Genomic DNA, 25558 nt, shown 5'->3' with positions numbered 1-25558 from the left:
GAGGCTGCTGACTTTTTGTCCCTGGTGTTCCTGTCAAATATGTTAACTGTGATAGGGAATTTGAAAGAGGACATAATGCCATACTGCTATCATGGAGAAAATAGTCAGCATTTTTTCTGGACTATAAACGAAATTAAATGTTCCAGACAAATCTTGAGCAAAAAAGAGAAATAGAAATATTTTAAAGAAACTGACAAGAATATGATTTTGTATGGGAAATAAAGAGCAGGTTTTAGAATGGATACTAAAATGAGTGGCAGTAATTTTTGTTTCAACACGGTGTTTATGGAAAAGACAATGTGAATAATTATATTCTTTAAAGTATGAGGTGATGATGACATAATGTCAGAAATAAAGCGATACTTGCAGCAGAAGGGTTAAGGATGGTAAAAAGTGATTATCAAAGAAATGACAACTTTAATGTAGAATGTGTAGAGAAAACGTGCAAATATTGTAAAATGTAATGATAAGAATGTACAACTAAAGTAACCTGTACTGTCTTTAATATGTATCATGAGGTCTTTATCATTTACCTGAGCTGCTACCAACGCCATCAAATGGACCCTTGGTTTAACATCTCATGTGACGCATGACACACTCAGGAGTACAGCATCCATCCCCTTATGCTAGAAAATAAACTCGAGTACCAGAAGAGAGCCACCACTTTTCTGACCCAAAGCTACTACAGTGTGCACCCCAGAATCTGCATATTCCTGAATACAGATTCTATCATTGTTCTTTGCTGGCAAGTCTTTATTCTTTGTCAGCTCAGAAAGTACCAAATGTATTTCCCTGGTTAAAGTTAGTACATCAGGACATTTCAGTGTTTCAGCTCTTTACCCCTTCAGAAGTGCCATTCAGAAAGGCACTGTCACTCTACATTTTTGCATTTCTATTCAAAAGCACGCACATTCTTTTGAACTAATTTCTCTTTAATTTTACATGTCTTAGAAAAATTAAGTTCCTTACACATACACTTGAACATTTATTAAATTTATTAACTATAGAACATTTTTTCTCATGCATAGACTTACACCCACTGTACGAGGATTTAATTTCAACTATGTGATCTTTTCTTTTGTTTCCATTATTACTGCAACTTATCACATGGTAATCTTTTTTTATATTCATTACCTTTTCAAACACATCTTCAATTTACTTCTAATGTTGCACATTCTATTTCAGTCATGTTTTCATATATATACATACAAAAAAAAAATATATATATATATATATATATATACACAAACACACACACACACACACACACACACACACACACATATATATATATATATATATATATATATATTTATTTGTAGTTATTAGGAATGCAGTCAAGGACACCATGTGGGAGCCTCGCTGAAATTCCCAATTTCCCTAAAGCACTGCTTCGTTAAGTGACTTGCTCAGGATCACACAGTAGGTAGTGAATGTGGAAAGATTCAAAACTTGTATACTTGACACCAGAAGTAGCCCACAATATTGAAAATTTAAAATATTGAAAATGGGAATTTATCCTTTCCCCTCTGTTGTACAGTTCTGGAGTGGGTATATATAATTAGCAGGGTCTGTGAGTCATGCAGGGAGCTTTGCCCCGCCCCCTACATTAAATAGATTTTCAATAGTTTGAGCTTTTGAAATTTTGGGTTTCAATATTTTAAGCATTTGAAATTATGACACACACACACAGAAATAGTTCATATATAGATATATATATATATATATATATATATATATATATATATATATATATATATATATATATATATATACATACATACATACATGTATATACCTCAGTTAATTACTTTAACTGTGAATACACAGCTTCCCCTGACAGCCTGACTTTCTTTTCCTCATGCCTTACACCGCAATATATTTTGTCTTTTATAAATAAATTATGTAACTCACAGCATTCCATCTTTTGTTATATTCTTCAGCCCAGCATTGCAAGCATCTATATTGTGTGTACGGACTTGTTCCCTTGCAAAAAACAACAGGCAATAAGCTACAAATTCATTCTAAGCTCATAATAGCTAAACTTCTGCTTAGGTGGTGGTACTTTTTATTTTTCATCTTCATATACAGTAAAAGAGTTAGATATCTTAAATTCTACTTCCCCAGTAACATGTGGATATGTGGCACAATATTTTCTCAGGCTTTTCAATTAATCCACATATAGTGAAAAATTAAATACATCAGATTTCTGTAACCAAAGCTTGCAATTTTCTTCAAAATATAATTGAAGAGAAAAGTTTCTTGGTGGGTGTGATGAAGAATGTCAATTATACATGTACATTCCCAACACAAAAACTTACCTGTTCACAGGTGGTTACTAGTCTATTCGCCCAACAGTCATTTTAAAAGTAGCCAAGCTTACCTCAAATGTATTAAAATATTGCTGATGTGTCAATACCCCATAGATTTTTATGCTTATAATATTATTTACACACATCAAGCATTCATGGGCTGCCCTGACCATTAGGGAAATAGGTGCCAAACTAGTGGTAAAATTGTGATTTCCCATCCACTACTCTATGTTATTTTTGAAAAGGGTTATGGATAAGCTTTACTTCACATGGAATATAAGCCTGTTCTAGACATGAGGTAATCTTTGAAACAAATACTTATCCCTCCAACATGTTCTGTTTATGTTACAGGTGCAGTTTAGGTCCTTATAATGGGTATTTTTGATGCTATTTAGCACATCCATTAGTGTGAGATCAGGGACGCCTTGTAGTCCAGGCATAGATCACCATGAAGCAGTCTATAGGAGGCTGAGTACAGGGATATGGTTTGAGAGTGTCTACATAGGATTTGTTGTTTACTCCCTGTATTCTTTTTATGAGTAGCATCTGTGGTCTCTCAAGCTCTTGAAAGTGCCTAGTCAGATGCATGCTAAAGGATGCATTGTACTTAATCAATGGACTGATGAGAGCCAACTACAGTGAAATAATGACCTCCTGAGACATTGGTGCAATGCCCTTACGCATAAGTGCTGCAACATAGAATGATTTTTCTCTCCGCAGTAGACATGTGGTGGTCAAACATCAAGTTACAGTCAGCATGTGTTCATAGATCACTGACCACTGGGTTTACTTTTAAGGGTGTATTACCAATGTGGCAATTTTTCACACTGAGTTTTAGTCTATAGCTTTGGTACCAGTTGTTTGTCTGCATCAGTCCTTCTTGAAGGATAACTGTGTCTTTAAGGGATTCATTGACTATGCCTAGTTTGCAGTCATCAAAGCCCTAGATGTTTGCCTTCATTTCAGAGAAATAGATGCCAAAAAGGAGATTCCCCAGCACTGATACCCTGGGACTGATAGTGGCTGGCCTCTTTGTGAAAGTGGATTCCCATATTCTAACTTCCTGTTTCCTATCAGTGAGCCATCCATTGGGTGTCATATGGATTTATGCCCAATTTTGTAATCTTGATTTGGGTTGGGAGGGTGGCCTAATGCTTAAGGTGTTTGTCTTACAAACACAAGGTGCAGGGTTCGAGTCTCACAAGGGATAATTGGCTAGGCTTAAAATGGCTCACAAGGGCAGTTAGCTTAGTACTAACCTATGAAAAAGCTATGAAAAACATCTTCATATGTGCAGATGAATTTCTCCACTCTGACACCATTTGATGACTGAGGGTCTGTCAAGATAAATAAACAATACAGAAGCACTGGGGTTGTGACTTCCATGAGGTCTTTCATCAGGCAAAGCACTAATTAATAAGTCCATCACATGATATACACTCTCTGTAACGAATTGTATTTGTATTTAAAGTTATAATGCACATCCTTTCAGCCATGCAATGATCAGATTCCACTGTCTTGGTCCTAACCCCAACTCCACCAGTTTTACTGGGTGCTGACTATATAGGTATAAGTCAAAATGCTCATTTTATTGTGTTTCTTCCACCTCTTACCTTCCCAGCTCCTGTATGCTGTATCGTTTGCTCGGTCGCCTATTGATTTCAGTGTAAACTTATTGCATTTGATAATCATTAAAACAATGCCTCTTTTTTTCTTCTTAAACAAAAAAACAAGCTGGCCTTAGGTGTTTTGGGAACTGTTCAGTCCACCTCCCAGTTTATACAACATACTTCATGTTGTACCACTAGGGCAAAGTGAAGAAACATCACTGAGTACAACTGCTCATTTGGATGAGTATTGACTGCCAACAATATACAACACACAACTCATAAGCTTTCCATTTTTGCTCCATTTGTTACCACTCACATTCACTTTCTCCAGATCCACAGTACGACCTTTCCAGCTTCAATATGGTATCCATTTCCCCTTCGGTGCCCTCACTTTCTAGTTTAGCAAACTGGCCTTCCACTGCTTTTGACCTTGGACACTTGCCTATAGCACTAAGTGCTCCATCTCTGACCTGTTCTCATCCTTTACCCGTTTGACTTCCTCCCAGTCTCCTAATTAGTCTTTGACTCCATTCCCAGCTCAGCATAATTTAAACCCCGAAAATCACACACCATCATCTTTCTCTTCACACTGTAGTATGTCCCCCCACCCTGCACATACAGGGGCATGATCACACTTGGCTAAAATCACTTCCACTTCACCATCCTTGACTACTTTAGCTTTTGTCTGGCCCACCAGAACATTATCCTTTCTAGCACTTTCTTGCTGCAGTTGACTGAATGTACTACAGTTTAGTGTGTGTACATGTTTTTTAATCAGAACACAAAACATTGCTGACAGACGATCACATCCCACTTGATGGATCTCAATCCTTTTTGCAAAATAAATCGAGCATGTTGGAGAGCTAGGCTTACATTACAGAGAATACTTTGAAGGAGCCTTCTTCCACACAGAATAAAATACTTCTGTTGTTCTGCTCAAATGTAATTTGGATCAATGGATGGGTGACTGCAGATTCAGTCCTGGTTTAACACACCTATCTATCAGGAATTGAAGAAGGAAGAAAAGATGAGTTTTATATTTGTTTTATATCTTTCTCATTTTTTCAGCATATATATAACCTTAGAGTCATCATATATAAATTTGGGGTTTATGGGGGCAAAGACTCCTATCCAGAGCTGCAGAAGTTATTGTTTCATAATGTATGGCAATTTTTGTAGTAGTCACTTGAGAGCATGATTAGTGCTACTATTAGATATCTTAGTTACTACTATTTATGTCTTAACTAAGCAGTATGTCATTAATCACAGTAAATCCTTTAATTGTATTCCTACATTCCCACTCCCCCCCACACACATAAACAGACAGTCCCTATGAACCACACTTTCACTTATTATCCATAAAAGAGAACATTTTCAAAAATTCACTCGTCTGCTTTGACTTTCTATGCATAATTATGCCATCTTCCAAGTGACCAGTTATGTTCTCTGAATTATTTACTTACAAACCTTCTATTGCTTTATTCATTAAGAAAACTAATAATTTAGAGAATATGAATTTTATTTAAAGTTTCCTCTAAATAATTGTTTTGTATGAATGTTTATGGTATTACAGACTCATATAAAATGACAAATGTACATGTTTTCAAATATAATGCACACAGGTCAAATGGGACTAAAGCTTTAAAACTCACAGTTATTATTATTACTATATATTATACACCACAGTGGTGCAGCAGTTAGCATTGCCGCCTCACAGCAAGAGGTTCTCCGGTTCGATCCTTGGCTGGGGTGCCTTCTGTGTGGAGTCTGCATGTCCTCCTTGTGGTTGCGTGGGTTTCCTCCCACATCCCAAAGACATGCTATAGGTGGATTGGACACTCTAAATTGGCCCTAGGTGTGAATGTGTGCATGTGTGTGCCTTCTGTGGAAGGTTGGGCGCCGGACTGGCAACTTGACACTGTAAAACTCCACTGCCAATCATGAGCGGACAGGTGATCCGCTGTGGTGACCCCTAACCGGGAAAAGCCGAAAGAAGAAGAAGATTATACTAATACTGCTATTCTTGTTTCTGCAGGAACTACATGCTACATATGGTACATTTGATGGCATACTTACATCAGTATAGACCATGTGATTGTTCTTCCTATAAACCAGTACTATACTGTCACCCAAATGTTGCCAAAAATCAAGATCAGTCTTTTAAACTCCTTACAGTGAATCCAAACATTGTCTAATAATCCATTAGCTTTTGTTACAAGTGGTGGCAAAAGTAACATGTGCAACAATTTTGTTTTGTTCTGATCTCTTTTGGTCTGGTGACATTCAGATAGGTCCTTATTGAAATGTTGGAACTCGTAACACTGGGTGATGACAAGACAGAAAAAAAGATAGGAAATCCAGGAGGACAGCTAATCTTGAACATTGTTCTTCTCCTTTAAACTTGTTTTTTTGCAGGCTAGCCACCTTCATCCCCCAATGTGGGTGGCAAGCCACACACACCACCTGAACTTCTATATACCAACAGTGAGATTGCCATACCACAGAAAAAGAGGAGTTTTCCATGAAATGGCAATCTTGGACTTGGTTTATGCAAGTCCATTAGTTTGGCCACTCAGGCTCCATGATTTGAGACTCACTCTAGCAGGTCCCAGCATTTTAAATGGTTACCAAAATTCTTGTAGTTAGCATAACCTTTTATGAAATATTCCAAAATAATTCTTCCACTGCATACAGCTTGCATCTAATGTAGCCAATATTTTATTAAATATAGCATCACCAGGACAAATGCATTTTTTATGTTAAACAGAAGTTTTGGCATCTTACAGATAATGGTAAAGATGGCCACTGGAGGCATATAAAACAGCATTGCCATCAAATGGAGGTAAGACTGCCATGCAAATAAATCTATAGATGTTATCAAACTTAATTTTAAGGTGTTTGCTTTTTAACAGGAAATATATATTTGTAATCCCTGTACATATCCTACACATCACCAGAACACTATTCACAATTGTGCTGTGTTTTGCAATGCCATATTGCATTAAAGAAAACATATACTCCAATAAAATATAATGTTTACTTCCAAATTATATTCCCTTATTTTAGAAATGAACAGAGTCGACCCCACATTCTCAGTTATAGACTAACCAAAATCTAAAAACGTATAAACTGAGTAATGATCTATTGAAACAAAAATATGTCTTTATTAAAAAGTTTACAATAGTTCAAGGAAAACAAGTCTTCATTAGTCATTATATGTGAAAATAGTCCAATAATAAAAAAGTGCCAAAAGTAATATAGTTCCACGTTAAATAATTAAAACGCAATCACACAATCAGCTCATTCATCTATACCCGTACGTCATCAGACTGTAAAATAATTTTATAAACAGCTTGTTGTTTGTAAGCTCTTAAAGTCAGATGACAATTTAAAACTCCCTGAATGGGTACAATCTTGAAGACACACTAAATTATTGCAGATAAGCTCTTCTTTTCAAAAATACTTTAAAATTTTCTACCTAATTCAATCCTGGTTTAACACGAGCATTCAGTTTAACTTGCCATACATATGCCTTGCAATCCGATAATTCTTATGTTATTCTTATTACACTATATGTTTGCCATAAATGGAACTGATTGTTCCAAATAATGTAAACTTAAAACCTACATTAAAACATGATACAATGTGCCTCAGTAAATCATTTGTGACATCCTTTACTGTAATTGCATATAAATGTTTGTAAATACGATGCTGCAAATTCCTAGAGGTCCTGTCTATATAAATGTAAGTACATTGTGAACATATCACTACATACACCACTTTTTTCACTGGTGCAAGTAACTTTCTCTGGAATATCAAAGCAAGCATTCCTTAAATTGGCAAAATATGTTCCATTCAATAATGATTATACATTTTACATTAATTCACTCCACCATTAGTAACATGATTGCCTTTATTACACTGATAGCAATACTAACTCTATGCAACAACTCCAAGGACCTTGTACAACAGGGTTAAGTTATATCAATATGGCACCCAGCACAATCTATGGTGTGGACCAACTTCCTGTCAAAGCTCCCCCATTCAGAAGTCTGTATACAAGAGCTTAAAAGACTACAACCCAAAATATATTTTTACATAACAGAACCTCAGCTATCAGTAGCTACTTAATCTTCTTCTTTCGTTTTTTCCAGGTTAGGGGTCGCCACAGCGGATCACCTGTCCATTCATGATTGGCAGTGGAATTTTACAGTGTCGAGTTGCCAGCCCGGCGCCCAACCTTCCATGGCCACACACACTCATGCTTTCATGCCTAGGGCCAATTTGGAGTATCCAATCCACCTACAGCATGTCTTTGCGATGTGGGAGGAAACTGGAGCACCCGGAAGAAACCCACTCGCCCATAGGGAGGACATGCAGACTCCGCACAGAAGGCACCCCAGCCGAGGATTGAACCGGAGAGCCTCTTGCTGTGAGGCAGCAACGCTAAAAGCTGCACCACCGTAACTGCCCTATCAGTAGCTACTTAATAATGTTTATTAAACTCTATCATTTGAGAAAAGGACTTCAAATCACTGCTCTTATTTTAAAATGATAGCATATAAAATGTTTTTTCTAGACCTTTGTTTAACACATAATCAGACAAATGTTCTGTTTGAGTAATAAACACATTTATTAAACAGAATGTCATTCCATCCTATGAAATATTTTCAAACAAATAAAAATTATACTGCTTGGTCATAAAGTACTATAAAGATTTTCATACACCTAACATACAGAAACATTGTTGTAGCATGCCACAAACAAAAACACATGGTGGGAAATATGAATCATATTATTCCTAAATTGAGGAGAAAATTTATTGTGATGTGCAATGGCATATACAGATTTATTTATTTATTTGCTTACCTGCTTATTATTTGAAGTAGTGGTGTATGTGTTGATTACAAATGATCATTGTAAGGCAACATCTAGATGATGTGCTACCATGATAGAAGCTGTTAACATACATTGATGGTCAATTTTCTGTGTAATACATGACAGAAAGACTGGGATCATACTGTGCCAACTAATACTTGAATTGATGACCCTGTTTTATCAATCCCCGTTGGAAGGAGGAAACTTCAGGGCTTGTTAATGCTAGTCACTTTCATCACTGTGGCAAGCATCATAGATTTAATCTTACATATATATTTATGGTCAGAGGATGATCCCATATCCACTTGTGTACTCTTGCCAGGTCTTACAACTGCAACCCTTTGAATTTATTTATTATTTATTTAAATTTGCTGACCAGGGTAGTGATCAAAAACAACCAATGTCAGCCTCAGACCATGGATAAAACAAAACAGAATCAAGCATTCATTATTTGAAATTACAGACTCCATAACAAATGGAAAATAAATGTTTACCATTTCAGAATACTTAAGATAAATAGAGAATTATGGACACAAAACTGTACAACATAGAAGAAATCAAATGTATGCATGTCATACAAAGAAGCATACAAATTTATTTTACAAATTACCAATTTTCAGTACTAACATAATGTATATAAGATCAGATAGATGTAAATTATACATGAATGCATTCAGAAAATAATCACAGCTTATCGGTCAACAGTGGTTAAATAAAGTGTGTTTACCAAGTATTAGCTTATTGTTTTAAAGACAAACATGATGGAAGTTATAAAGTAGAGTAGTGGTTGGGGGGGATATAAAGTCAAGGTTAAAGGAAGACTGCATGAAAAGTATGGGGAGGGAAATACTGAAGAAGCATGTACTTTGTCAATTCGATTATTGTTTTGGGGTAGTCCTTGGAATGTAGCAAAAGGAAGGTTTTGATTAGAAGTATCTACATGATATCACAGTTTTTAAGACATTGGAAGTGGCACTTTTAACCAAGTGCTGCTTCCTGAATAGATTATAATGTGTTGTACCTTTGCTGGATGAAGATATGGATTCCTATATTTTAGGTCTTTGAACTGAAAATCTGTAGTTACTACACTGTTTCCTTTGTAGGGAATTTAGGCAGAGGTAGAAATATGTGATAATCCTAATATTATCAGTTATCAGTTGTTTTTCTTTTTTGAGAATGTCCTAGTGAAATAAGAAAATAATTTTACGTTTATCAGTTTTCTTACTACAGCACTTACTAAGAGAGTAGCCCTTTGGGGACTGGAAGCCAATTTGCTTTTTAATATTGAGCAGTGATATTCTTGGGGTAAGGCAGGCAAATCAGCATATTTTGCAGGATGTTGATTGGAGTGTCTTGAAGTTAATTTTTGTGACTGAGGCTACAGTTAGGAGTCTGTACTCTGATTGTGCTTAGAGGATACTTTTGCTTATGACCTGTCTACTTCCTAGTTTAAGAAACGTGAAAATTTTCATGTGCAAAAAAGCTGTATTTTGATTTTGTATATAATTTGTTTGAGGTGCAGTTAAAAAGTCTAGATTTTAGCTTACCCATATGTCTAGATACTTAAAGGATACCATACTTTCTTGTGGCTTCTGAGGTGGTAGACGATGACCTATTTAGGGGGCATTAGCTGCAGTTTTTAATGAGTTCCAAAAAAAGCATGGCACTGGTTTGGGTAAGGTTTATGAGTTTTCTGTTTTTCTGCTGCTTAGTCAGTTGACTTAAGAAAATTTGTTTTATTTTATTTTATTTTACATTTATTGACGGGGGAATTCCAGCTGTCCACAATGGTCCCTTTTCAGCAGAGGTCTTGGGAGAAAACTTCCAGTACATGCAGTACAAATAAACTCTTTTAAGTTATATAATATCAACAATGTTGGGTAGAATACAAGTAAAATACATTTTATAATCTCATAATAGATAAGATAAAAGCTATGCTTACAGTAGTAAGGTTTATTATACTAATTATATTCTATACAGATATAGTTAAATAACTATGCAGTAGGATAGATGTCACAATACAGAGTACTTTATTTAAAAAGGTGGATAGCAAAAGGTTGATTTAATTATGACATATAAATGAAATGAGTGGTATAAGAGTTAAGAGAGGCATAGGTAGAAGGTTGGAGTGGGTGACAACAGAGTGATAGTTGGTGAGAGCAGAGGACTAGTAGAAGTGATAGCTGGTGAGAGTAGAGGACTAGTAGAAGTGATAGTTGGTGAGAGCAGAGGACTAGTAGAAGAGGAGGAAGAAAGCAGAGATGTTGCACTTATCCTGCAAGTATACAGCTACAAAGCCAGGAGATTCTCTTAGATGTATTTTGAAAGCCTACTGATTTTCAAAAAGCCAGAGAGCATGTGGGAGGGCATTCCAGAGGTAGCTACAGAGTTTGAATATAAGGAGGATCACAATGCATTTTAGGCTTTAGTGATGGAGAGGAGGAGTTTGTGTTTAGAGTGAAGAGCTTTTATATCTTGTTAAAGAGAGAATTTTATAGTAGAGTGCAGAGGACTATACCTGTAAATAACAATGATCCTTTGTGACCACCTATGATTAGAAAAGTAAAATGAGAAGGAGACTCTATTTTCACTGCAGATCTGTGACTGGTGAGGAAATTGTGAAACCACTGCCAAGCTTTGTCATCAGTTTCATGACCTGGATGGCCTATTTGGAAGAGATGACTAGGTCAGAGGCTTTGGTGATATGAATAAATATTGCTCCTGTGAGTGAGCCTTTGTTCATTCCAATCAAAATGTATTTGGCTAAACTTCAAAGAGATACCATCACGATGCAGCCTCACCAGAAGCCAGGTTAGTTTCTGGACAGCAGTCCTATGATTTTAATCTAGTTTAATAGCTGGATGTAACCACATTTCTCTATTTCTTTATCCAACTAAATGAAAGATGAAGATTGCCCATAATTCAGGGGGAGAAGCTGGGTTTGGAAGTATTTGGAATTGGTTTTATAATGTCATTCTTCCATTTCAAAGGGAATATGTTGTGGAAGAAGGAAACGTAGATGTGTCAAAGTTAGTTTATAATGTGTTCTCTGCATGTTCTGACAAACTAAGGGTGTTGGTTGTCAGAGCATGTAGGCCCACCACTGGGAATTTTGTTCATAATCGCATACATTTCTTTTGCTATGACAGCTTTATTGTAGAACTGTGGAACAAAATCACAACATTGTTGGATTTAGGAGGGTATATTTAGATGAAACATGGAGAATGTGAAAAGAAACCAGAACAAATGAATAAAAAAGATTGCCCACTCTTTGCAACCTAGTAAAAAAAAACAGCATAAGGAGAATTGTCTCCACCTACCACTATGTTCACTCAGCCAAAAACGTTCTTGAAACAGGCATACCAGGCAATTGATAGAAGTAGCCACAATAACCTAACTTTCGACAACACTTACACCACTTAAATCCAACTTACACTATTAGACTTTTCCACAGAATTTAGTCAGTTACCCACTACTCCTCCTCCATTTCCACCTAACTGCTGCCTCCTAGATCCAGCTCTCTGTAACCATATCACTCCACTCTCTAAACCAAAAACTCCATTCCTCCTCCCTAACCCTAACATCCTAGATCACTTCCTATCCCTAAGACTCCACACCTACTGCCTTACACAAAACTAACCTACCACTCCATAAATCTAAAACCCATTCCTGCTTCTGAAATCAAAAGTCCCTAATCACTACCTAACCCTAAACTCCTCTCCCATTTCCTAAACATAAACCCCAGCCCTAAACCTCAATCATCCCAATCGTTGCCTAAAATCCAAGCCTGTACCCCAACCTCCACTCACTCCATCCCTCCCTCCAAGTGGCTGTCACCCTAATCTTGTTTGAACTTGACTAATATGTTTGGATGTGGTGTGGCAATTCCACTTTCTCCCCACACCTGTTGCACTCTGCCCAAATATGGTATTAAGTTTGAGCATGAGTGGCTGGTTGTGCAAGCCCAGAATGTCCAAGTCCCTGGCTGTAAGCACCTGGAACTCAAGCACTTATAATAGACTCTCTTAAATCCCATAAAATCTCATAAACAATATGAACATTCAATAGAGATAATTTAACAGTTAAAATACTGCCTTTCTTCATTGCTGTTAAAAAGCAGTAGTAAGGTAGTAAGGTCAGCACTACGTCTGGTATTTGTTGAATAAAAATAGTGATGTAAAAACAGAAGGTGTCAAAGAAAAGGATCAGTTCGTATAATGACAATTAGTCCCATCATATCCTTACGTAATGTTTTGTGACCTCACGAACTAAAACTATAAAATGGAAAAATTGCAACTTCCAGCACCTCAGTTATAAACCATGTAGAACTGCTGTTCTACATGGTTTGGGAGGTTGGGAGGGTGGCCTAATGGTTAAGGTGTTTGCCTTACAAACACAAGGTGCAGGGTTTGAGTCTCACAAGGGATAATTGGCTAGGCTTAAAATGACTCGCAAGGGCAGTTAGCTTAGTACTAATCTATCTATCTATCTATCTATCTATGCTGTGAGAGCTTCATGAGATTAAAGAGCTCCTGACAGGGCTACACATTTTATACTAATTCTGGATGTTCCCAGGATTCTTAAACTGGAATAGAATTTATTTTCACTTGTGAAAGGTGTCCTGTCAGACAACTGGTATCTATATTTAAGTTATTAATTTGTATGTTCTTCTGATTAACATTTCTGTACTATTTCTAATTGTAAGATGTGAATGTTTAAGAGAAATTAGTTACACTGTGGTTTATGACTAACCTCACAAATGGTTTATTGAAAAATTGCTTGGGATATCTTTTAAGATTTAACTAACTTCACTGAATGATTTCCTCTCCTCCTCAGAAACCAGAGGTAATGATTTAGATTTGTTTTTCAATGAGAGTGCCCACAGTTTACATTTTGACTGCTTTGCTTAGAGTTTTAGTAATGCTGATTAAGTAACACTGATTTTTGTCCACATCTTACCATGACACATTTATTTACTGTAAAAAAACTATGTTGTCTGTTGTTCAGTTTAAGTTTATCGGGTAATTTTGAAGTAATACTGCATGTACATTCATTGTAATTACACAATCTACGTTGTAGTCATGCAATAAATGTTGCTTCCCAATGATTCTTTGATTGTATGTAGTTACAGAAATAGAAGTGATACCTAGACTAAGCCTCGGTCCACATGCCTTATCCTTTTTGATTTTGTTAAAATATCCAGGTACCCTAGCTAGCAGTTTCTTTCTTTATGCTCATTTACAAACCCTGATTAGTAATTTGGTGTATGTTATTTTCTTTGGCATGAACTTTAGAATGTCAAAGTATAATAAAGTGTCAAAGGCCTTTGTCAAATCAAAGTAAGCAGTATAGCTGGTTAACATTTGACCTGAAATGGGACCTAACAACTAGGAACACTGCATAATTGTAAATTAGCTCCATCACATTTAGCAACATCAATAAATGATTGAGCAAGCATATTACTGCAATGCTGTTGGTACATAAGCTCATTGTAAGCTATCAGTATGTAAACTATGACAACCATAGCCAATAACCAAAAGTCAGAATCAAACCGTGTACCTGATATCTCTGTGGTAAAGACCTTAATAATTTTGCCAACCCTGCTCTCTAAACACTAGACTTGCGCAAGGATGTGAACCCAGGACTTCTGACACCTAAAGTGAGACTCATATCCATAGATCAACATGCCAAAACTAATTCTCAGTCTAGCACTCAACAGCTGATGTCACCCACTGCCATGCTTTGACTGCATTCATAGACTTGCTATTCAGTACAAAAGACTAGCATATGAATATAAAAGCATGGCTAATGTATACGTATGCTTCAGAGACAGCAGTGTCTCTGGGCTGCAGAAGCCAGGTGTCACTACACAGCATGTTGGCAGGCAACATGCAGTTCATACTTGTCTGAACATCTTAATGTGAGTAACAGTACTAATCAGGGCTGGCAGCAGTTATGTTATATACCACAGATGGTATCTGATGGGCAAGGCAGAAGGGTGATATCTATACCCACGAGTAACACAACTGCAAACACAAAATGTGAGAATTGGGGAACTTCAAGTCTGTGGTATCTCATTATCCTTACCCCAAGATACAGCAATCTTAGAGTTACTACATATAATCTGTATGCTAGTCAGTGCATGGGCCAAGCCACTATGCCAAAACACGTTAATGGTATCACAGCAAGTTTCCAAATTCATTGTTATACTTTCCATTCACAGTTTTGCATACAGTTCTGGACTCAGAGTTAAGTACTGTATGTACACTTCTGTCATGTGATCATCATTTGAAGCTGAGTTACTGCTCAGATGTGGAAGTTTATTAAGCAAATAGACATAATTATGATACCACTGTAGCACAGCAAGAAAAGTCTTCAGAGACTGACAAGCCATCCCTCCAACATGCAGACATATGAGTATACAAAAAATAATATTAACGTTTATACCCGCAATATAAGAAAATACAAGAGTGTAATAAGAGGATGTAGCTGGCCTGTACTACAAGATCCTTGGTTTATCATCACTCTGCAAACATCGTCACAGAATTTACCACTAGTCCTACAACACAATCACGAGTTTATCACAACTCGACCAGCATTTTGCAGATCCCAGTTAAATAATTCCATTTCCAGTAGCAGTATTCACTGTGTTCTTATTTTCTGCAGCAGTACTCACTAAATTCAAACACAGATAGGAAAGAAACTAATCAAATGTATGTGTGCCATAAACAGCATGATACCCAGCAGAAAAAAACTATGAAATAAGTTGTGCAATAAAGTAGATGATTTTGTGTGCATGTGTGTGGTGGAGGGGGTTAGGCAATTTGGCAAAAAAGATGAATAAAACAAAGCATGATATGATAGTACAGTGAGGATAAAAGACATTTACCATACAGATCAATGTAAAGAGAGGCGTGTTCTATCTATATAAATATTAACTTATTTTGCTAATGGGGAAAAAAGGCAAAAAGTCATTTTACACATTTCTTAGCAAACTATTGTGACTGATTTTCAAACAAAACATATTACTATGGTACTGCAAGTGTAGAAGAGGCTCAACATGCCCCTATATTTTATATTTGCTGATTTTATACACAGATTCATACGTTCATAGGTTCATAGGTAGGTACTAGGCTATCGGCCCTAGGGCCCATACAAGCCCAGTCAAAAAATGTACCCTGGCTTTCGCCACCCAAGAAAATTATTTTCCTGTGCCCCTGTTGAGCAGAGCCACAGAAGTGATCCCCGGGGTGAATTTCCCATTTCCCATCCAATCATCAAGATTCTTCTTGAAGAGTGCTAATGAGGAGCTCTGTTTGACATAGATAGGTAGTCTGTTCCAGAGTATGGGAAGTCTCTGGGACAGGAATCTATCCCTCCAGCATGTTCTGTTTATTGTGGTGACAAGGTTAAGGTCCCTAGAGCATGTAGCTTGGAGGGATTGGGATTTCTTTAAGTGGAGCATGTCCAACAGCTCTGGGTTTGACATAGCTTTGTATGTTAGGCAGAGATCGTCCCTGAGTAGGCGATATGCGATGGAGTAAAGCTGTAGTTTTTTGAGACGGTCTGCATAGGGCATCTGTTTGAGGCCAATAATCCTCTTTGTGAGGTATTTCTGTGGTCTTTCCAGTTGTTGTAGATGTCTTGTGAGGTACATACCAAAAGGGGCATTGTACTCTATAATGGGTCTGAGTGATGAGTAGAGGGGAACAATGACCTCTTTTTTTCTGGATGAGAATCCTTTTGTGATGAGATGAGCCACATAGAAGGATTTCCTGACCACTGTGGTGATGTGATTATCAAAGGAGAGACTACTGTCCACCTGTGTCCCAAGGTCTCATCACATTTTCGGCATTAAGTAGACTACCAGCTATGTGGTAGTTCATGGGTACAGAGTTTTTACCAAAGGGGATGACAATACACTTTTTGGCATTGAGCTTCAGGCCATGGCTTTGACACCAGGTATCTGTCTCATTGAGGCCCTTTTGTAGTTTGTCCACATTGTTAGGAGTTTCGATTATGGCTCCTAGTTTGCAGTCATCTGCAAACTTTGTTAGCCAAAGACCTTCTGTGTTGGCCTGCATTTCAGAGAAGTAGATACCAAACAGAAGAGGACCCAGGACTGAACCCTGTGGTACTCCACTTGTCACTGGTCTGATGTCGGATTTGGAATCCGCTACTTTCACAGTGTGGGTTCTGTCTGTGAGCCAGTTGGCAACCCATTTTGCAACATAGGGATTTATACCTAGTTTAGTGAGCTTATCTATAATTCCAGAGTGGGGGATGGTGTCGAAAGCCTTGGCGAGATCTAGATAAGCTGTGTGAACCATTTTACCCTCATCTATGGCTTTGGTGACTGCTTCAAAGAAGTCAATCAGGTTTAGGAGACATGATCTGGCTTTTACAAATCCAAACTGAGTAGGATCCAGAGTTTGGAGATTACCAATGTCTTTGTTTATGAGTTCCACGATGATACGTCCCATGGCCTTGCAGACCAGGCTTGTCAGGCTAATGGGGCGGTAGTTCCCAGGGTCTGTCGTGGCTCCCCCTTTGTGGAGTGGGATAACTGTTGCGGTGCGCCATTCAGTGGGTACAAAGCCTGAGGTGAGGCTATTATTGAACATGGTACTTAGGTAGGGTGCCATTTCATTCTGTAGTTCATGTAGAACGCAGCCTGGGATATTGTCAGGTCCCATGGATGCTGTGTTCTTGGATTTGGATAGTGTGTTTTTTACCTGTGCAGCTGTGATTATAGGAACTTTGCATTCTTCCGGTATAGAGATGGGTCCTCTAGGGGGTGAGAGGGGGGTAAAGTTAGCACTGAACCTATCTGCTAGGATGTTGGCAATATCAGTTGATTCTGTATATTTAGTGCCATTATGCTGTAAATCAGAGCAGATCTGAGTGTTCCCATTTAGATTTTTGACATAGCTATAGAATGCTTTGTGGTTGTCTTTAGAGTCAGTGGCAATTTTGGTTTCATAACTAGCTTTGGAGGATTTTATGAGGGATCTCAGCTTCTTACTGAGGTTGACCAGGGAGTTCCTCCAGTCATGGGATTTTACTCTTTTTTGCAACAGTTTCTTTCTTCTGTTGTAGAGTTTGTTTATGGCAGAGGACCACCAGATTGGCTTCCTTTTTTTGGAGGATAACATCTTGGTTCTATTAGGGATAGCATGATCCATGCACTCGTGTAAGTGCTTATAAAGTGCATTTGTGTAGGATTCGGCAGTCATACCTCTAATGTCTGTCTGCATGGGTGTCATGAAGTTTGCCACTTCTGTCTTAAGAAGTGTGAAGTTGGATTTTCAGAAGTTTTTTACGATGGTTTCCCTAATTGGGGCTGGGGGTGGGATATGGATGTCTAGGCTGATTAGCTTGTGGTCGGATCTGACCAACGAGGAATTGACTTCTGGTGTGGAACACCGGTTTCCCATGTTGGTAATGACCAGGTCTAGGATATTGCTGCCCCTGGTGGGGGTGTGAATAAGTTGATCCAAGGCATTGGAATTTATGAATTCTAGAAAACGTTGAGCAAAAAAGTTGGTACATGAGTAGTTTTCCCAGTTAATGGTGGGGTAGTTGAAATCGCCCATTATTAGGGTGTTGGGTTGTACCCTAATACTTTCCATTGTATCAAGAAATGAGGAGTGTGAATCCTGGGGCATGGTTGGGGGTCTGTAGCAAGCTACAATTTGGATTGCGGTCTTGCCCAGAGTTAGTTGCACTTGGATAATCTCGGATGCATATTGCTGTGCAACTAGCCTGGAGGTGTGGATATCCTTAATGAATATGGACACGCCTCCGCCTTTAGTTATGTGATTATAAAATAAATATAATCTCCAAACATGAAAATAAGTCAAATATGTGGAATATCTGAGTAAGTAACGTTATATAAATATAATGGGGTCGATTCAGAAAGGTTACCATGAGGTGTACATGAGATGTACATCTCATGGTAACCATTTCTGATTCATGGACAGCATTACCACAGTGCGTTAGCATAAAAACATGCAGCACCACAGTGTGCTATTGCAGCAGGTGCATTAAATGCTATTATACAACGACTGGCCAGTAATATTCAAAAAGGAGCATGCTGACTGGTTAGCCCAACCAGTGTGCCCATTGTAAATCTGAGAATATACCAATAGAAAAAGGTCTGGTAGGCTGGATTTTTTTTCCATTAGTATATCTCAGAAAATGTTTACTTTTCTTTCTTTTTTTTTAATAAATTTACAAAACCAAAGACCTCAAATAAACGAGGGAGACAGTGCAGAGAAAAATAAGAGGATAATCAGGTACGTTCTGCAAAACTAAAGAAACATATCGATTATCCTTTTATTTTCTCTGTACTGGCTCTCCCAAACATTAAAAGTCTCATGGTTTCTTTTAAATAAAAAGCAACCTAGATCTTCCTTTCTCTGTTACTTCCTTTGCAAAGCACTGATATACTGCGTAAGCATGGGAACACAAGTCCCATACACATGCGCAGTACATCAGAAAAGCACCAGGATACCAGAAAAATTCGGAAGGGCACCATGAAGGCATTATACAAAGACAGTATTTAGAAAAGTAAGTATTTTTTTTCTTAAATAATGTCGTATAAAAGTAATAACCAACTCTGTGGTGTGGTACATTGAAAATGTATCCATGGTTGGCTTTATTTAATCCCTTGGCCTTTGCTCCTGTCATTAAACCACACCAACCGTGAGTAAATCTTCAACATACCACACCGTCTTTTGTTATTGCTGCAATAAGGCATTCTAGAGGAGTGGCCTGTGGGACTTAGCCAGGGGCTCTCACTTAAAACTTTAGAACTGCCAGCAGAATGGTATTTATGCAGTTGAGTAATTCAGAAAATTCTCAGCTGCTAGTATTACTGTACATGGCCAAAAGCTCATGTTCACCCATTTTGGTAAAGGCAACTGTTGGAGAGATTAGCAGACAGATAATGTTATGCCTGCGTGTGGGGCTACATGTGTGAGTGTATGTGTCACTATCTGTGTCTATCTGGGAGTTCACAGGAGGGGGATTAGTGAGGGGGGATGTTAGACAGGTGTGTCAGTCTATGTGTGTGGTGTGTGCATGTGTGTGTATGTGCACATGTGTGTGCATCTGTGTGTGTATGTATGTGTGAGGGGTGTGGGGGCTGTCACACCTGTACCCTCTCCTGAGCTAATGAGCAAATCTTGCAAGACTGTTGTAGAGGAAGGACACTATACATCAGAAATATCCTGCATATTGTGCTATAAAGGTACTCAGAAAATAAACTAAGACAGCCTTTTCTGGTGGTAAGCACTAGATGCCTGATGATTCTCCACATTTCATGCCTGAAAGGCAGTTAAAAAAATGAAAGAATGATAACATGGGTCATGAGAATACTAGACACTAGGGGTTCTCTGCATATTGTGCCTGAAAGTACTAAAGAGGATTCAAACCTTGCACCCTCTCATCACAAATAGAGGTTATTAGTTCTCCAAGCCAATAGTAGACATCAGGGTTCCTGTAAAATATTACATGATGTAAAGAATATAGCAATGGTGAGGTAAGTGTTGATGAAAGTCGGGTTATTTTGGTTACTTCTAACTGCTATATTCTTTTTACCATATGCACAGTTTGCCTATGCTCAAAGAAGATATGAGATTCTTATGTTTATTGAAGCTTTTGTATAATCTGCAGTTTACCACTTTATGGATTTTTATTCCATGGGTACAGAAAGCCTACACAGAAGGATCTGAGGTCTTGGACTTTACATTTTTCCTCCTACTTGTGCACATCCATGAGCTCTGTAGAAATGAGCACTGTGACTTGTTTCCACTATAAGCAATGTCTCTGGATGCATGTGTTGTTAAGAAATGGGAGTCACCTAGTGTAGCTTTAAGTGACTACCTCCTCTGCATATAAAAAGACTGCCTTCATCAGGAGGGAGAAGAATGAAACTGGTCACATCAATCATGTATATGAACCATTTATATGCAGGCATTGTAAACCGTTTTGCTATACAAGAGAAGATTAGCCTTTCATATTGGACTGCAGGGGGATATGAGCCTCATAAAACTGGGTACAACCTCTCATATTACATGTAATAGACTGGAAAAAGTTCTGTAATAAAGCTTTCATAATTGGCTCCAAGGAATATGAGTCCCATAGATGCAGACACAGCCTCTCATTTTACATGTTACAAAAAAGACTAATAAAGTCTGGTGATAGTCTCATAAAAGCAGGCATTTTCAATGTTCAACATGTAAACCACTCTATTAAATGGACCTGATGAAGCTCAGGCGAAAGTGTTTTCTTAAATATAGTTCTATAGTTGTAGCTCATAATGTGTTGCCATGTTTTGTTTTTTAGAAGTTAAAAATGAAAATAAAGAGAAAACCTTTTGACTAAGAATGAGGTTCCATAGGCTGCCGAGCTGGTAAACCCTCATGGGTCTTTCAGGAATACTCAAATAAGGGACTGACCTCTCAGATTTTGGACTGGCTCTTTGTTTTTTCATCTTCCAGATTTTCCTTCAATCATCTCCCATGGATCCTCCCACCATTGTCTGTAACTGCCTTTAAATAACTGACATGTTGAAAGTAATGCGTTAGAACAAGAACACTTGTCCGTCTAGCTACTTAACTGAATAAACTACTGGAAACTACAACAAGGTGGCTTTATTCCTTCCACAGGGATGGTATCAGAAAGAGATTCTCCTACAGCTGCAAGCTAAAGTGATTTTATCTGCACTTATCCTTTTTACTCTGTTTCATGTTAGTTCTGTCACCATCTGGGTCACAGGTGGGATACAAGGTATTATACATATCTAGCACCAGGCCCTGACACAAAAGGGTACATTGTACAAATATATTTTTTATACTCAGTCTTGGCACATCATCTACCCTATTAGTGCATCATCAGTGGCTTAACTACATCCATCTTCTGTCAGCAAAATCTACTGCAGTTCCCACATCTGCCATGTTTAAGCTGCATGCTAAAAACAAAGATAAATCACCATCAACCACTGTTTTCCCATTTTCTACATGGGGTTGAGGTGTCATACTAACTGTCACCATCTGTCTCTCTTCAATGCCACTCTCCTGTCTTTTTCAACACTCATGCCTAATGGTCGCAGGTCTTCTCTCACATTATCAAGGCACCTCTTTGCTGGATACCCTTGTTCCCTCTTGCCGCCTTCATCTCTTTCCTAAATCTGCTTCACTAAATTGTCTTCTACTTTTTTGAACATGTGCCTGAACCACTGTAATCTGTTCTCTTTGGCCTTTTCTGTAATTGGAGCTACTTTGTCTTCTGCTCTCATGTTCTCGTTTCGTCTGTCCACAGTGTGCATCTTACCACCTATTTCAGCCACTTTGTCTACATCAATTCTAGCTTCCTCAACTGCTCTGCCTTTACTGCCCAGGTTTAAGTACCATACAGTAGTACTGGTCGCACCACTGTTGTGGACACCACACTTTTCAGTTTCTTTGGCATGCTTCTCTCATGTAGTACATCTGACACTCTGTGCCTGTTGGCTGCAGCCCCTCTGATTCTAGCTTTCACCTCTTCATTCAGACTTCCCTTTCCTCAACCACCCTCCCAGATACTTGAAGCTGTTAACCTGCTCCACTATTTACTCTTATACCTCAGTTCTCAGTTTCTTCTGGTTTCCATCATTTGTTGCCATTACAACTGTCTTATCTGTACTCAATTTCATCACATGTGCCTTTAATTTTGCATTCCACTGCCATATCATTTGCTGACGTTCTTGCTCAGAATCTGCCTGTAATGCCACATTGTCTGCATACAGCAATATTGTTACTCCATCCCTTCTAACCTGTTTGAACAGCAGTGGCTCAGATCTGAACTCTGGTGCACACCCACTCCCACTAGGAACCCCTCTGTGAGACCAAACATTGTTCGTACTTCAGTCATTGGGCCCTTGTACATAGCCTGCACTAATTCTACCGATCTTTCTAGGACTTTGAACCTCTGCAGGACTGCCCAAATCAGCTTTCTTGGGACCTTGTCTAGGAATGCCCAGTTGGACTCTTGCCCATCTCCAGATTCTTCTCACCTATCTGTCTCACTGCAAACATCGGGTCAATTGTACTACATCCTGATCTGAATCCAAACTGCTCATGTCCCATTTTACTTTTTATTACTTTATGTATTCATTTAGCAGTCACCCACTCCAGAACTTTATAATGCACAGTGACAGGAGTATGATACCTCTGCACTGTCCACAGTTGTGGATGTCCACTTTGTTTTTGAATACTGGCCTAGTATGTTTATTCTTCAGTCATTTGGGATATGCTTTTCTCTCCACACTGCTATGGCCACCCTCAGGAGCCACTTCTTCCCTATTTCACCCAGCATCTTTATCAAATCTGCTGTAACCTCATCTGAGCCTGCTGCTTTCCCTAACTTATTTTCCTTAATACTGTACTTACTTCTTCTAGGGTGGGCTCCATCTCTTCTCTCATCGTAAACCGTGTCTGGGACAGTACAGCTTCTATGGGTTTTTTTTAATTCAAAATCTGTTTTTGATGTCCTGTGGACTAGTGAGCAGGTTGTTGCTGACATCCCTTATGAAAGGTGTCTGACTATCTTCTTTATCTTTTTGTCTTTGCCTTGCAACCTCTCTTTGTGCCACCTACTGACTTTCTTGCGAGATTGTTTTTGATCCCTTGTTCTTTGATATTGCAACTAAAGTTACATACTACACACAAAAAAAAGAGACACACAGACCCCTCCAAAACACCCTTGCATACTGAGAATAAGCCCCTAAACCCCAGATCTGCATGTGCTATAATAAAAAACTAAATAAAATAAAGTAAAATGTAGACCACATTTTCAATGAAAAAATAAGAAAAAGTAATGTCATACTCTTCAAACCAAATGCATAGAATTACACCAGACAACACTGCTGATATAAATCACACCTGAAAATGAAATTCATTCTAATTAGAATGAAAAATGTTAAAATAAATTAACAAAAATAAAACTAAACAAAGACTACTGCAAGCAAATGTGAAATGGTATTTTGAGACAAATGAATTTCATTCTATGTAAACTAAGTGAAAATACACTAAAACATAACTAATTTATGAAAATAACCCTCATTATACTACTAAAATATATCAAAAATGAACTGACACTGTAACAAAATTAAATACCTCAAGATCTGCAAATGAAAATCATTCGTTGGATAACCCGTTAGTGAAACTCTCCACTAGTTAAAAGGCTTACACATCTGGGGAATTATCGTAGCCCACTAATGTCAATAGGAAATATTGCTCTAACATAAAAAACATGGAACAAATAGATTAATAGAATACTACTACTATAAGTGGACTGTGTGATACATGAAGTATTCTATACTGGATTATTAGGGAACTTCAGTAGGGAGCTGAGGTTTTGACACATCAAAAAGCTCATTTTCTAATTCTAGAGGATGACATATTTCATGTACATACTTTAAATATGGCCAAGGTGAAGTTCTCGAGCATCAGTTGCCCAAGGAAAAAGATGCTGAGGAACATGACTTCAGTTACTGTTTCCCATAGGAAATCATCACTGGTGCACAATGATTCCTTTCCTTTGGGAATTTTCTCCCTTCTGCAAGTTGTTGCAGCTGTGAAGTTGGAATATCTAAGCTTGAGGGCAGAAGACTGCCCTCCGTTGGGTGGTGCATGGAAGTCTCTCTGCAAAAAAAATGCTTAAAGGTAATTTTTTTTGCCCTTTGCTAGTTTTGGTATTATTATTTTTTGGAATTTCCAGTGCTCAGAATTTTGCAATGTGACAATTCCTAGTAGAGACATTGTGTATATCATATATACAAGACCTTGCATATATGTGTGGAGGGGCAGGTATTTGTGTGCATTTATTTAGATTTATCCTAATGGCATAATGGTAAACTCCAGTATGTTCTGTATCCTATATAGATGTTTTTATTTCTCTACACTATCGATGTGCCATTAGAAGTTCATCTGTACTCTTGGCATATCCGAAACAATTTAACTGCATCTATGGAATGTTATTAAAGTTACTAAGATTCCTTGTAAACCCACTGTATTTATGCTATTTGTTAAAACTAAAGTAAAAGTTTACAAGATGCAAAACAAACAAAAACATAACTTTAAAACACTCTAGCCCACTTAAAACAACCCCCAAACAAAAATCCATAGCTACTTTTTAAAGACAAATAAAAGTAAACCAAAAAGTAAAACATGGGTCACATGCAGCATTCAATTTAATGTAAAAAGGTAACTTTGCACTCATCAGACACAAATACCTATTAATAATAGCTGCAAACAGAGCACTGTTCACCTGCATCAAAGTCTAGAAATAATTTTTTCTCATATTAGAATAAAAAACTGAAATAAATGAATAAAAAAATAAAATAAAACTGTCTATGCATTACTGGTCATACAGATGAAAGTATAACTGTCTAAACTAAATAAAAGTAAGTTAACTGAAAAGTATAATTAAATTATAAAACTATTACATGATAGTATACAAAAAAACTGAAGTAATTCTTATAAAAATTTAAAGCTATATAAGAATTATAGTATTTATTGATTTATTTATTTATTGATATTTTATTACCAGGAAAGTCCAACTGGATATAAGCCCATTTTCAGTGAAGGCCCAGGGAGAAAAGTTCCAAATTATTACAAAACTTTTTAAGAACAATAATTTTATAATCTTCAAAAATAAAACAAAAATATCTACAGTTTAAATAATTATAACAAATTAGACATAATATAAAAA

The sequence above is a fragment of the Protopterus annectens genome, chromosome 5.part0 (genome assembly GCF_019279795.1).
Source record: "Protopterus annectens isolate FY-2018-M chromosome 5.part0, PAN1.0, whole genome shotgun sequence".
Taxonomy (NCBI): Eukaryota; Metazoa; Chordata; order Ceratodontiformes; family Protopteridae; genus Protopterus; species Protopterus annectens.
The sequence above is the reverse complement of the archived record's forward strand: the minus strand, read 5'-3'. Positions refer to the sequence as shown.